Source organism: Artemia sp. Qi Xiang Cuo, chromosome 10 (assembly GCF_049724085.1).
Source record: "Artemia sp. Qi Xiang Cuo chromosome 10, ASM4972408v1, whole genome shotgun sequence".
Taxonomy (NCBI): Eukaryota; Metazoa; Arthropoda; class Branchiopoda; order Anostraca; family Artemiidae; genus Artemia; species Artemia sp. Qi Xiang Cuo.
Window position 1 is genome coordinate 49,366,098 of NC_142803.1, and position 15,291 is coordinate 49,381,388.

Sequence of the window (15,291 nt, forward strand, 5' to 3'; positions counted from 1 at the left end):
TCAGAGATGCAATAATGGTACTGTTTTTTAATAGTATGGAAAAGAACGACTTTTGAATGCCTCGCTGTTTAAGTTAAGAGGTGAAACCAAGACCAGAGGAGTTTTTGAGATTTTTCATTAGTGATAGAATCAACATATGCTTATTTTTTCATTCGCATTGAAAATAAAGAAATTTTACTGAAGCGCAGAAACTGTTAAGAAGTGAAAACAAGGCCAGTGGAATTTTTTAGATTTTTCAATTTTCGAATATGCAGCAAAGGAACACATTAATAACCTCATTGAATAGAACGACTATTGAATGCCTTGCTGTTTAAGTTAAGAGGTGAAACCAAGACCAGGGGAATTTTTTAGATTTTCCATAGTGGTTAAATCAAGACCATAGGAATGTTTTATATTTTTGATTTGTAAGTTATGCAAAGATTGTATATTTTTTTTATTTAAATTTGAAAGAGTGACTATTGAAAGCCTTTAGGTTCAATTTAAGTGGTAAACAAAGACCTGTAGAATGTTTTATGTTTTTCATTGATCTGGTATACAACAACATTACAGTTTTTTATTATAATGTAAAATAACGGCTTTTGAATCCCTCACTTTTTAAGTTAAGAGGTAAAACTAAGATCAGAGGAATTTTTGAGATTTTTCATCGGTCAGAGATGCAACAATTGTACTGTTTTTTAATAGCATGGAAAAGAACAACTAATTAATGTCTCCCAGCTTAATTAGAGAGTTGAAATCGAGACCAATAGATTATTTTTTAGTTTTCATGTATCAGAGATTAAACAATGAATATCTATTTTATGAGCATGGAAAATAACTAGTTTTGAATGACTCTATGTTTGTTTTAAGAGGTGAAATAAAGACAAAAGGCATGTTATATATTTTTTACTAGTCAAAGATGAAATAAGGGTACTTTTTTTTAGTAACATAGAAAAGAAAAACTATTGAGTGCCTCGATGTTTAAGTTAAGAGTTCAAGACCAGAGGAATTTTTGAGATTTTTCATTGGTCAGAGATGCAACAATGGTACATTTTTAATAGTATGGAAAAGAACGACTATTGAAGGCCTCGCTGTTTAAGTTAATAGGTGAAATCAAGGCCAGAAAAATTTAGTAGATTTTTTATTGGTCAAAGATGCAACAATGGTGCAGTTTTTTTTAATAGAATGGAAAAGAACGTATATTGAATGCCTCGCTGTTTGAGTTAAGAGGTGATACCAAGATCAGAGGAATCTCGTAGATTTTTCATTGGTCAGAGATGCAACAATGGTACTGTTTTTTAATAGAATGGAAAAGAACGACTATTGAGTGCCTCGATGTTTAAGTTAAGAGGTGAAAACCAAGACCAGAGAAATTTTCGAGATTTTTCATTGGTCAGAGATGCAACAAAGGTATTGTTTTTTAATAGCATGGAAAAGAACGACTATTGAATGCATCCCTGTTTAAGTTAAGAGGTGAAACCAAGACCAAAGAAATTTTTGAGATTATTCATTGGTCAGAGATGCGACAAACGTGCATTTTTTTTTAATGGCATGGAAAAGAACGACTATTGAATGCCTCCTTCTTTAAGTTAATAGGTGAAACCTAGACCAAAGAAATTTTTTAGATTTTTCATTCGTCAGAGATGAAACAATGGTACATGTTTTTTTTTAATAGCATGGAAAAGAACGACTATTGAATGCCTCGCTGTTTAAGTTAAGTGGTGAAACCAAGACCAGAGTAATTTTTTAGATTTTTCATTGATCAGAGATGCAACATTGTTACACTTTTTTAATATCATGGAAAAGAAAGACTATTGAATGCCTCGCTGTTTAAGTTAAGAGGTGAAATCAAGACCAGAGGAGTTTTTGAGATTTTTCATCGGTCAAAGATGCAACAATGGTACTGTTTTTTTAATAGAATAGAAAACAACGTCTATTGAATGCCTTGCTGTTTAAGTTAAGAGGTGAAACCAAGACCAGAGGAATGTTTGAGATTTTTCATTGGTCAGAGATGTAACAATGGTACATTTTTTTTAATAGCATGGAAAAGAACGACTTTTGAAAGCCTCACTGTTTAAGTTAAGAGGTGAAATCAAGACCAGAGGAGTTTTTGAGATTTTTCATCGGTCAGAGATGCAACAATGGTACTGTTTTTTATTAGCATGGAAAAGAACGACTATTGAATCCCTCGCTGTTTAAGTTAAGAGGTGAAACCAAGACCAGAGGAATTTTTGAGATTTTTCATTGGTCAGAGATGTAACAATGGTACACTTTTTTTAATAGCATGGAAAAGAACGACTTTTGAAAGCCTCACTGTTTAAGTTAAGAGGTGAAATCAAGACCAGAGGAGTTTTTGAGATTTTTCATCGGTCAGAGATGCAATAATGGTACTGTTTTTTAATAGCATGGAAAAGAACGACTTTTGAATGCCTCGCTGTTTAAGTTAAGAGGTGAAACCAAGACCAGAGGAATTTTTGAGATTTTTCATGTGTCAGAGATGTAATAATGGTACTTAATTTAAATAAAATGGAAAAGAACGACTATTTAATGCCTTGCTGTTTAATTTAACAGGTGAACTCAAGACCAGAGGAGTTTTTGAGATTTTCCAGTGGTCAGAGATGCACTAATGGTACACTTTTTTAATTTGAATGGAAAAGAACGACTATTGAATGCCTCGCTGTTTAAGTTAAGAGGTGAAATCAAGACAAGAGGAGTTTTTGATATTTTTCATCGGTCAGAGATGCAACAATGGTACTGTTTTTTAATAGAATGGAAAAGAACGACTATTGAGTGCCTCGCTGTTTAAGTTAAGAGGTTAAACCAAGACCGGAGGAATTTTTGAGATTTTTCATTGGTCAGAGATGCAATAGTGGTACATTTTTTTTAATAGCATTGAAAAGAACGATTTTTGAATTCCTCAATGTTTAATTTAAGACGTGAAACCAAGACCAGAAGAATTTTTGACATTTTTCATTGGTCAAAGATGCAACAATGGTACACTTTTTTTAATAGCATGGGAAAGAACGACTATTGAACACAGAGACAACACACATACAGAGATGACACGTATATAGAGACGAAACAAACACAGCGAAAACACAGACAAACAGATGACACACACACACAGACGACACACACTAACAAACGACACACACAGAAAGACGACAAACACAAATACACGACACATACACTGAGACGACACACTCACAGAGACGACACAAACAAAGAGACGACAAACGCACAGAGAGTACACACACACACAGAGACGACACACACACAGAGATAAGACTAACGCACGTAGACTACACATACACAGAGAGACGACACACACACAGATATGACACACACACACTGACGAAACACACATACTGGTGTCAACTGAACATCAGCGATACACACACAGGCTAACAACACACCGACAAACAAAACACACACACACAGAAACGACACACACACACAGAGAGGACACACACGCACAGAGACGATACACACACACACAGACGACACACACTCAGAGATGACAAACACAAAGAGACGAAACATACAAAGAGACGACAGACGCATAGAGACGACACACACACACAGAAAACATACACAGAGAGACGAGACAGACACACAGAAACGACAAACACACAAAGAGACGACACAGGCACAGAGATGACACACACACAGAGAGGACAAACACACAGAGACGACTGATACAAAGAGACGACTCACACACACAGAGAGGACAAACACACAGAAACGACAAACACACACAGAGACGACACAAGCAAAGAGACAACACAGACACACACACGACACACACACACACACACACACACACACACACACACACACACACACACACACACACACACACACACACACACACACACACACACACACACACACACACGACACACACACACACACGACACACACACACACACACACACACACACACACACACACACACACACACACGACACACGCACACACACGACACACACACACACACACACACAGCACACACACAACACGCACACACAGCACACACACACACACACACGACACACACACACACACACACACACACACACACACACACACACACACACACACACACACACACACACGACACACACACACACACGACACACACACACACACACAGCACACACACACACGACACACACACAGCACGACTTACACACACACACGACACACACACACACACACACACACACACACACACACACACACACACACACACACACACACACACACACACACACACACACACACACACACACACACACACACACACACACACACACACACACACACACACACACACACACACACACACACACACACACACACACACACACACACACACACACACACACACACACACACACACACACACACACACACACACACACACACACACACACACACACACACACACACACACACACACACACACACACACACACACACACACACACACACACACACACACACACACACACACACACACACACACACACACACACACACACACACACACACACACACATGTGTGCGTTTCGTCTCTGTGTTTGTGTGTGTCATCTCTGTGTGTGTGTGTAGTCTGTGTGTGGGTTTGTGTCGTCTCTGTGCATGTGTGTTCTCTATGTGTGTTTTCGTCTATGGGTGTGTGTAGTCTCTATGAGTGTGTCGTCTCTACGTGTTTGTCGTCTTTGTGTATGTGTTGTCTCTGTGTGCGTGTTGTCTCTGTGCTTGTTGTCTTTGTGTGTGTGCCCTCTCTGTGCCTGTATCGTCTCTATGTGTGTTTCGTCTCTGTGTGTGTGTCGTCTCTTTGTGTGTGTGTCGTGTCTATGTGTGTTTGTCATGTCGTCTCTGTGCGTGTGTCTTCTCTCTGTGTGTGTATCGTCTCTATGTGTGTTTCGTCTCTGTGTGTGTGTGTCGTCTCCGTGCGTGTGTCGTCTCTGTGTGTGTGTGTCGTCTCTGTGCGTGTGTCTTCTCTCTGTGTGTGTATCGTCTCTATGTGTGTTTCGTCTCTGTGTGTGTGTGTGTGTGTCGTCTCTGTGCGTGTTTTGTCTCTGTGTTTGCTGTCTTTGCGTGTGTGTGTCGTCTCTATATGGGTGTGTTGTCTCTGTTTTTGTGTCTTCTCTGTATGTTTGTCGTCTCTATGTGTGTGTGTGTGTCGCCTCTGTGTATGTGTCGCCTCTGTGTGTGTTTCGTCTCTGTGTGTGTATCGTCTCTGTGTCTGTGTTGTCTCTCTGTGTGTGTCGTCTCTGTGTGTGTGTGTGTCGTATCTGTGTGTGTGTCCTCTCTGTGTGTGAGTAGTCTCTTTGTTTCTGTCGTCTCTGTGTGTTTGTCCTCTATGTGTTTGTGTCGTCTGTATGTGTGTGTCGTCTGTGTGAGTGTGTCGTCTCTTTGTGTTTTTGGTATCTGTGTGTGTGTGTCGTCTCTTTGTGTGTGTTGTATCTGTGTGTTTGTCGTCTCTCTTTGTGTGTGTCGTCTCTCTATGTGTGTCGTCTCTGTGTGTTTGTCGTCTTTGTGCGTGTGCTGTCTCTATGTGTAAGTCGTCACTTTGAGTAAGTCGTCTCTGTGTGTTTGTCGTCTCTGTGTGTGTGTGTGTCGTCCCTGTGTGTGTGTCGTATCTGTGTGGGTGTCGTCTCTGTGTGTGTTTTGTCTCTATGCGTGTGTCGTCTCTATCTGTGTGTCGTATATGTGTGTGTGTTGTCTCTGTGCGTGTTGTCTCTGTGCTTGTTGTCTTTGTGTGTGTGTCGTCTCTGTGCGTGTGTTGTCTCCGTGTTTGTTGTCTTTGTGTGTGTGTGTCGTCTCTATGTGGATGTGTCGTCTCTGTTTTTGTGTCTTCTCTGTATGTTTGTCGTCTCGATGTGTGTGTCACCTCTGTGTATGTGTCGTCTCTGTGCGTGTTTCGTCTCTGTGTGTGTGTGTGTCGTCTCTGTGTCTGTGTTGTCTCTATGTGTGTGTCGTCTCTCTGTGTGTGTGTGTGTCGTCGCTATGTGTGTGTCGTCTCTGTGTGTGTACTGTCTCTGTGTGCGTGTCGTCTCTGTGCGTGTGTCTTCTCTCTGTGTGTTGTCGTCTGTGTGTGTGTGTGTGTCGTCTCTGTGCGGGTGTAGTCTCTCTGAGTGTGTTGTCTCTGTGTGTGTGTTTGGTGTGTCTGTGTGCGTGGGGTCTCTGTGATTGTTGTCTGGGTGTGTGTGTCGTCTCTGTGAGTGTGTCGTCTCTGTGCGTGTGTTGTCTCTGTGTTGGCTGTGTTTGTGTGTGTGTGTCGTCTCTATATGTGTGTGTCGTCTCTGTTTTTGTGTCTTCTCTGTATGTTTGTCGTCTATATGGGTGTGTCGAGTCTGTGTTTGTGTCGTCTCTGTGTGTATGTCGTCTCTGTGTGTGTGTCGCCTCTGTGTTTTTGTTGTCTCTCTGTATGTGTCGTCTCTGTGTGTGTGTGTGTAGTGTGTGTGTGTTTGTCCTCTGTGTGTGTCAGTCGTTTGTTTGTGTCTTTCGTCTCTGTGTGTTTGTCATCTCTGTGTGTGAGTCGGCCCTGTGTGTGTGTCGTCTTTGTGAGTGTGTCGTCTCTTTGTGTGTTTGTTCTGTGTGTGTGTGTGTCGTCTCTATGTGTGTGTGGTCTCTGTGTGTGTGTCGTCTCTCTGTGTGTGTGTCGTCTCTCTATGTGTGTCGTCTCCGTGTGTTTGTCGTCTTTGTGCGTGTGCCGTCTCTATGTGTAAGTCGTCACTTTGAGTAAGTCGTCTCTGTGTGTGTGTCGTCTCTGTGTGTGTGTCTCGTCCCTGTGTGTGTGTCGTCTCTGTGTGGGTGTCTTCTCTGCGTGTGTTTTGTCTCTATGCGTGGGTCGTCTCTATCTGTGTTTCGTATATGTGTGTGTGTTGTCTCTGTGCGTGTTGTCTCTGTGCTTGTTGTCTTTGTGTGTGTGTCGTCTCTGTGCGTGTGTTGTCTCCGTGTCTGGAGTATTTGTGTGTGTGTTTCGTCTCTCTGTGGATGTTTAGTCTCTGTTTTTGTGTCTTCTCTGTATGTGTGTAGTCTCTATGTGTGTGTGTTACCCCTGTGTATGTGTAGTCTCTGTGTGTGTTTCGTGTGTGTGTGTGTGTGTGTGTGTTCTGTGTGTTTTAGTTGTGTCTATGTGATTTTCGTATCTCTGTGTGTTCGTATAGTGTCTGTGTGTTTGTACTATCGGTGTTTGTTTAGTTTCTGTTTGTGTGTATGTTCAGTGTTTATGTCCACTGTGTGTTTTTGTTTGTCGGCCCTGTGTGTTTGTGTGTGTCATTTCTGTACCTTTGTCGTATTTTTATGTGGTTCGTATCTGTGTGTGTTTCGTCTCTTTGTGTGTGTTGTCTCTGTGTGATTGTCGTCTCTCTGTGTGAATGTCGTCTCTCTATGTGTGTCGTCTCTGTGTGTTTGTCGTCTCTGTACGTGTGTCGTCTCTAAGTGTAAGTCGTCACTTTGAGTATGTCGTCTCTGTGTGTGTGTCGTCTCTGTGTGTTTTTGTCGTCTCTGTGTGTGTGTGTCGTCTCTGTGTATGTCGTCTCTGTGTGGGGGTCGTCTCTATGTGTGTGTGTTGTCTCTATGCGTGTGTCGTCTCTATGTGTTTCGTATCTGTGTGTGTGTCATCTCTTTGTGTGTGTCGTCTCTATGTGTGTTTGTCGTTTCTATGTGTGTCTCGTCTCTCTGTGTATGTTGTCTCTGTGTGTGTATCGTCTCTATGCGTGTGTCGTCTCTATGTGTGTTTCGTCTCTGTGTGTTTGTCATCTCTGTGTGTGTGTCGTCTGTGTGTGTGTGTGTCGTCTCTGTGTGGGTGTCTTATCTCTGTGTGTGTCGTGTCTGTGTGTGTGTGTGTCGTGTCTCTCTATGTATGTTGTATGTGTGTGTGTTTCGTGTCTGTGAGTGTGTCGTCACTCTGTGTTTTTGGTGTGTGTATGTGTGTGATCTCTGTGTGTGTGTGTCGTCTGTCTGTGTGTGTGTCGTCTCTGTGTTTGTGTGTTCTCTCTGTGTGTGTGTGTAGTCTGTGTGCGTGTTTATCGTCTCAGTGAGTGTGTCGTCGATCTGTGTGTGTCGTCTGTGTGTGTGTGTCGTCTCTGTGTGTGTTTAGTGTGTGTGAGTGTGTCGTGTATATGTGTGTTTCGTCTGTGTGTGTCTGTCATCTGTGTGTGTGTCTTGACTGTGTGTGTGTGTGTCGTCTCTGTGCGTGTGTCGTCTCTTTGTGTGTGTCGTCTCTGTATGTGTGTTGTCTCTGTGTTCAATAGTCGTTCTTTTCCATGCTATTAAAAAAAAGTGTACTATTACTGGGTATTTGACAAAAATCTCAAAATGTTCTCTGGTCTTCATTTTCCCCCTAACTTTAACAGTGTGGCATTAAATAGTCTTTCTTCTAACTATTCTTGAAAAAGTGTACCATTGTTGCATCTCTGACTGATGTCAGAAATCAAAAAATACTCTGGACTTGGTTTCACCTCTAACTTAAACAGAGATGTATTCAATAGTCTTTCTTTTCAATGTTAATGAAAAAAGTGTATCTTTGTTGCATCTATGGCCAGTGAAAAATCTCAAAAACTCCCTTTGTACTGGGTTAACCTCTTGACTTAAAACGCACGGCTTTAAAATCTATTTGATTTACATTAACTTAAAAAAAAATGTAACAGTGCTGAATCTCTGACCAATGAAAAATCTCAAAAATTCCTCTTCTCTTGATTTCACCTCTTAACTTAAACATCGAGGCACTCAATAGTCGTTCTTTTCCATTCTATTAAAAAACAGTATCATTGTTGCATCTTTGACCGATGAAAAATCTCAAAAACTCCTCTGGTCTTGATTTCACCTCTTAAATCAAACAGCGAGGCATTCAATAGTCGTTCTTTTCCATTCTATTAAAAAACTGTACCATTGTTGCATCTCTGACCCATGGAAAATCTCAAAAATTCCTTTGGTCTTGATTTCACCTCTTAACTTAAACAGCGAGGCATTCAATAGTCGTTCTTTTCCATGCTATTAAAAAACAGTACCATTATTGCATCTCAGATCAATGAAAAATATCAAAAACTCCTCTGGTCTTGATTTCACCTCTTAACTTAAACATCGAGGCATTCAAAAGCCGCTTTTTCCATCCTATTAAAAAAAGTGTACCATTGTTGCATCTCTGACCAATGAAAAATCTCAAAATTTCCTCTGGTCTTGATTTCACCTCAATGGAAAATCTCAAAAATTCCTCTGGTCTTGGTTTCACCTCTCAATTTAAACAGCGAGGCATTCAATAGTCGTTCTTTTCCATGCTAATAAAAAAGTGTAACATTGTTGCATCTCTGATCAATGAAAAATCTCAAAAATTCCTCTGGTCTTGATTTCACCTCTTAACTTAAACAGCGAGGCACTCAATAGTCGTTCTTTTCCATTCTATTAAAAAAAAGTATAATTGTTGCATCTTTGACGAATGAAAAATCTCAAAAAATCCTCTGGTCTTGATTTCACCTCTTAACTTAAACAGCGAGGCATTCAATAGTCGTTCTTTTCCATTCTATTAAAAAAGTGTACCATTGTTGCATCTCTGAACAATGAAAAATCTCAAAAATTCCTCTGGTCTTGATTTCACCTCTTAACTTAAACAGCGAGGCATTCAATAATCGCTCTTTTCCATACTATTAAAAAAAAACAGTACAATTATTGCATCTCTGACCCATGAAAAATCTAAAAAAGTAATCTGGACTTAATTTCACCTCTTAAATTAAAAATCGATGCATTAAATAATTGTTCTTTTCCATGTTATTAAAAAATGTACAATTGTTGCATCTTTGATGAATTAAAATTCTAAAAAACGCCTCTGGTCTTTATTTCACATCTTAAATTAAAAAAAGATGCTTTAAATATTAGTTATTTTACGGTATATTAAAAAAAAATGCACCATTATTGCATCTCTGACCAATGAAAAATCTCAAAAATTCCTGTGGTCTTGATTTCACCTCTTAACTTAAACATCGAGGCACTCAATAGTCTTTCTTTTCTATTCTATTAAAAAATAGTATCATTGTTGCATCTCTGACCGATGAAAAATATCAAAAACTCCTCTTGTCTTGATTTCACCTCTTAACTTAAACAGCGAGGCATTCAATAGTCGTTCTTTTAAATTCTAATAAAATAGTGTAACGCTGTTGCATTTCTGACCTATGGAAAATATAAAATATTTTTCTTGTGTTAATTTACCATCTTAACATAAATAGTAATGCATTAATTAGTTTTTCTTTTGCATGCTATTAAAGAACAGTTCCGTTATTGCATCTCTGACAACTGAAAAATCTATAACTGTCCCCTGGTCTTGTTTTCACCTCTTAATTGAAACAGCGAGGCTTTCAATTGTCGTTTTTGTCCATTATAGTAAAAAAGTGTCCCCGTTTCGCATCTCTTAGGAATGAAAAGTTACAAACATTCAACTAGTCTTCATTTCACCTCTTAACCTAGACAATGAGGTATTCAATAGTCGTTCTTTTACATTGTATTAAGAAACATTACCATTGTTGCATCTCTGACCAATGAAAAATCTAAAAATTCCTCTGGTCTTGGTTTCACCTCTTAACTTAAACAGCGAGACATTCAAAAGTCGTTCTTTTCCATGCTATTAAAAACAGTACCCTTATTGCATCTCTGACCGATGAAAAATCTCAAAAACTCCTCTGGTCTTGATTTCACCTCTTAATAGTAGTATTGGTACAATTAAAGAGAGAGGGGTAATAGGACATTACTGTGTCAATTAAAGAGAGAGGGGTAATAGGACATTACTATGTCAATGATAGAGAGAGGGGTGGTAGCAAATTACTGTATCAATTAAAGAGAGCGGGCAGGTGTAGCTACAATGCTTTCAAGCGGGGTGTCTCCCTATATAGCTATAACGATAGAGAGCGGGGTGTCTCCCATATAGCTACAATGCTTACAGCAAGACAGTCCTGCCAATACAAGCAGACAGTGTAATGACCGGAATTCAACCACCGTGAAAATTCGTGTTGATCTGTGTTCAAAGTGCGTGATGATTCCTTTATACTATAGTAACTTCCTATCTGTCTGCTACCTTTTAATTGTTAGATGTGATTGACTTATGTTTGACCTTGAATACGGATATAAAAACTCTGACAATTTGTTATCTTCTCAGTTCAGAATTGGCATTTGAAATATAATGATATATTCAAATAAAAGGAATATTGTCGAATGCTACATGCAAGAAGTAAGTTATTCTTTTATATTCATAGTGGGTAAAGAAATTAATTCTACTAAAATTTATACAGACCTTATTTTAGTTAACAGATTGTTAAATATTTTTTGAACCTGGATCTCCAGAGGTCGGTAAAGAGCAATATCAAAACAAGAAAAAAAGTATGTAAACACTGTATTTAAATGGCTTGCGAGCTTAGCACATGAGTTAAATCATAGCTATTTTTTATTCCGGACCAAAGTTCCCCACATTCATTCCCCACCGGCCCAAAGTGCCACAATCGTCCACCCCCATCCCTCCAACCCCCTCCCTCCGTCACCTCTCTCCGTACACATACACACACACACACACACAGACACATACGCATACACACACACACACACACACAAACACACACAGACAATCTAAATATTTATTTTATTGTAAAAGAAAAAATAAATTCACATTCATTTTTTAGATAAATTTACAGGAACTCCCACCACCGACAACATACCTGGGGAGAAATACTATATGTGACGATTCGGAATTACTATTATTACCATCACCATCACAAATCAAAAATAATACCTAGGTCGAATCAGAAGACTGGATCGAACTGTTTTGAATCAAGTGGTTTTGTGATGATAGTAGCAGTAAGATTCATTTAAATACAGGGGATATTTATATTAACGTACCAAGTACATCTTAAGGGGGGTATGGCTCAAACAGCTACCCTCGAATGGGCTGATCGTCTCAGTCCTGATACACTCGGGGGTTTGCTGAGTGTCTTGATTTCACCTCTTAACTTAAACAGCGAGGCATTCAAAAGTCGTTCTTTTCCATGCTATTAAAAAAAATGTACCATTTTTGCATCTCTGACCGATGAAAAATCTCAAAAATTCCTCTGGTCTTGATTTCACCTCTTAACTTAAACAGCGGGGCATTCAATAGTCGTTCTTTTCCATGCTATTAAAAAAAATGTACCGTTGTTGCATCTCTGACCAATGAAAAATCTCAAAAAATTCCTCTGGTCTTGATTTCACCTCTTAACTTAAACATCGAGGCACTCAATAGTCGTTCTTTTTCATTCTATTTAAAAAAAGTACCATTGTTTCATCTTTGACCGATGAAAAATCTCAAAAACTCCTCTGGTCTTGATTTCACCTCTTAAATCAAACAGCGATGCATTCAATAGTCATTCTTTTCCATGCTATTAAAAAAGGTGTACCATTGTTGCATCTCTGACCAATGGAAAATCTCAAAAATTCCTCTTTTCTTGATTTCACCTCTTAACTTAAAGAGCGAGGCATTCAAAAGTCGTTCCTTTCCATGCTATTAAAAAACAATACCATTATTGCATCCCTGACCGATGAAAAATCTCAAAAACTCCACTGGTCTTGGTTTCACCTCTTAACTTAAACAGCGAGGCATTCAAAAGTCGCTCTTTTCCATGCTATTAAAAGAAGTGTACCATTTTTGCATCTCCGACCCATCAAAAATCTCAAAAATTCCTCTGGTCTTGATTTCACCTCAATGGAAAATCTTAAAAAGTACTCTGGTCTTGTTTTCACCTCTTAACTTAAACAGCGAGGCATTCACTAGTCATTCTTTTCCATGCTATTAAAAAACTTTACCATTTTTGCATCTCTGAACAATGAAACATCTCATAAATTCATCTGGTATTCTTTTCACCCCTAAGTTTGACAGCGAGGCATTCACTTGTCATTCTTCTCAATAGTGGTGAGAATCTGTACCTTTGCTGCATCTCTGACCAATTAAAAATCTTAAAAAATTCATATGGTCTCAGTTTCACCTCTTAACTTAAACAGCGAGGCATTCAAAAGTCGTTCTTTTCCATGCTATTAAAAAACAGTACCATTATTGCATCTCTGACCGATGAAAAACCTCAAAAATTCCTCAGGTCTTGATTTCACCTCTTAACTTAAACAGCAAGGATTAAAAAGTCGTTCTTTTCCATTCTATTAAAAAAGTGTACCATTGTTGCATCTCTGATCAATGGAAAATCTCAAAAATTCCTCTGGTCTTGATTTCACCTCTTAACTTAAGCAGCGAGGCATTCAATAGTCGTTCTTTTCCATTCTATTAAAAAACAGTTCCATCATTGCATCTATTACCAATGGAAAATCTCAAAAATTCCTCTGGTCTTGATTTCACCTCTTAACTTAAACAGCGAGGCATTCAAAAGTCGTTCTTTTCCATGCTATTAAAAAAAATGTACCATTGTTGCATCTCTGACCAATGAAAAATCTAAAAAATTCCTTTGGTATTGATTTCACCTCTTAACTTAAACAATGAGGCATTCAATAGTCGTTCTTTTCCATGCTATTAAAAAAAATGTACCATTGTTGCATCTCTCACCAATGAAAAATCTCAAAAATTCCTCTGGTCTTGATTTCACCTCTTAACTTAAACATCGAGGCACTCAATAGTCGTTCTTTTCCATTCTACTAAAAAAACAGTACCATTGTTGCATCTCTGTCCTATGATAAATCTCAAAAACTCCTCTGGTCTTGATTTCACCTCTTAACTTAAACAGCGAGGCATTCAAAAGTTGTTCTTTTCCATTCTATTAAAAAAGTTTACCATTGTTGCATCTCTGACCAATGAAAAATCTCAAAAATTCCTCTGGTCTTGATTTCACCTCTTAACTTAAACAGCGAGGCATTCAAAAGTCGTTCTTTTCCATGCTATTAAAAAACAGTACCATTATTGCATCTCTGACCAGTGGAAAATCTCAAAAATTTCTCTGGTCTTGATTTCACCTCTTAACTTAAACAGCGAGGCATTCAAAAGTCGTTCCTTTCCATGCTATTAAAAAACAGTACCGTTATTGCATCTCTGACCTATGAAAAATCTAAAAAACTCCTCTGGTCTTGGTTTAACCTTTTAACTTAAACAGCGAGGCATTCAAAAGTCGTTCTCTTCCATGCTATTAAAAATCCTCTTAATCCTGGAATACAATTGAAAATAAAACATCTCTTGTTTAATTTGACAAAAAAAAACTCTTTGTCAACGTGTCTTGAATTACGCAAACACGTGTACCATTAATCTCTGAGATAAGACGCGCGAAGTGTGGTTCCAAAAAGGACCGTTTCTTGTAACACAGATGCTTCTATTTAAACAGATAAAGAAAAGGCATTTTAATAGAACGAATGAGGAAACTGACATTTTTGAAGGAAAAGAACTACGTCTAATGAAATAAACTCGTAAACATAGGAGTGGCGGAGGAAGGATTTTATTTACATAATGGAAAAAAGAGCGTACTTTACGTTTTCTAACGACTATAATCGTTATATTGTAGGGTTTGTATTGTTGGGGGGAGGGGGGCTATGTCCCCCTGAAATTTGAAATTACTAGTGGGATGATAACAAGCCCTCGTTAGTCTCTATTTTAAACTGACAACCCTGTTCAAAACACCACTTGTGTATTATACCGAACACATCGAAGTATTCACAAATGCTAAACCCTTTTCTTTTTTTAGAGCTATGATCGCAATGAATGGTACTTGTAATCAGACAAAAATGCCGATTGCCAAAAAAACCATTGCTTTTATTCAAATCCAATCACCAATCAAGTTATCGTATATTGAGCAACCATCGCTGTCTCTGATTGGCTCCTAAAAAATGAGTGTTGCCTCAAATACCGGTCTGGTCATTACCTTGCCAGCTTTTAAAAAAAAATGTGCACGTGAAGCTGAAGTGCAATTCCTTGTGCAATTGACAACAATAACAAGAACCAGTCTGTTTGAGTTATGTAATTTCGACCATACTCTCAAAACATGTTAGACCACATTATACCTTGGCAACTTTTTTGCAATGTCCACGTCAAACTGTGTGAGGGAGTACTGACTCTCATTGAAAAGGTGTATACGTCTCGTAGAATTCCATAGATACATTCTACTGATACTTACCTCATACTTTGGTACATCTATTAACAAAAGCTTTCTCCGGTTTTGCTATACAAAGACAGGGTCAAGACACCACAATTCCTCCGAAACACAAACGTTTCCACAACTATCCAGTCACTCTCCATGGTCAACTCAGACCAGTTTCTGTTTTGAACTATATCCCTTATAATTCCTTAACTCTATATGA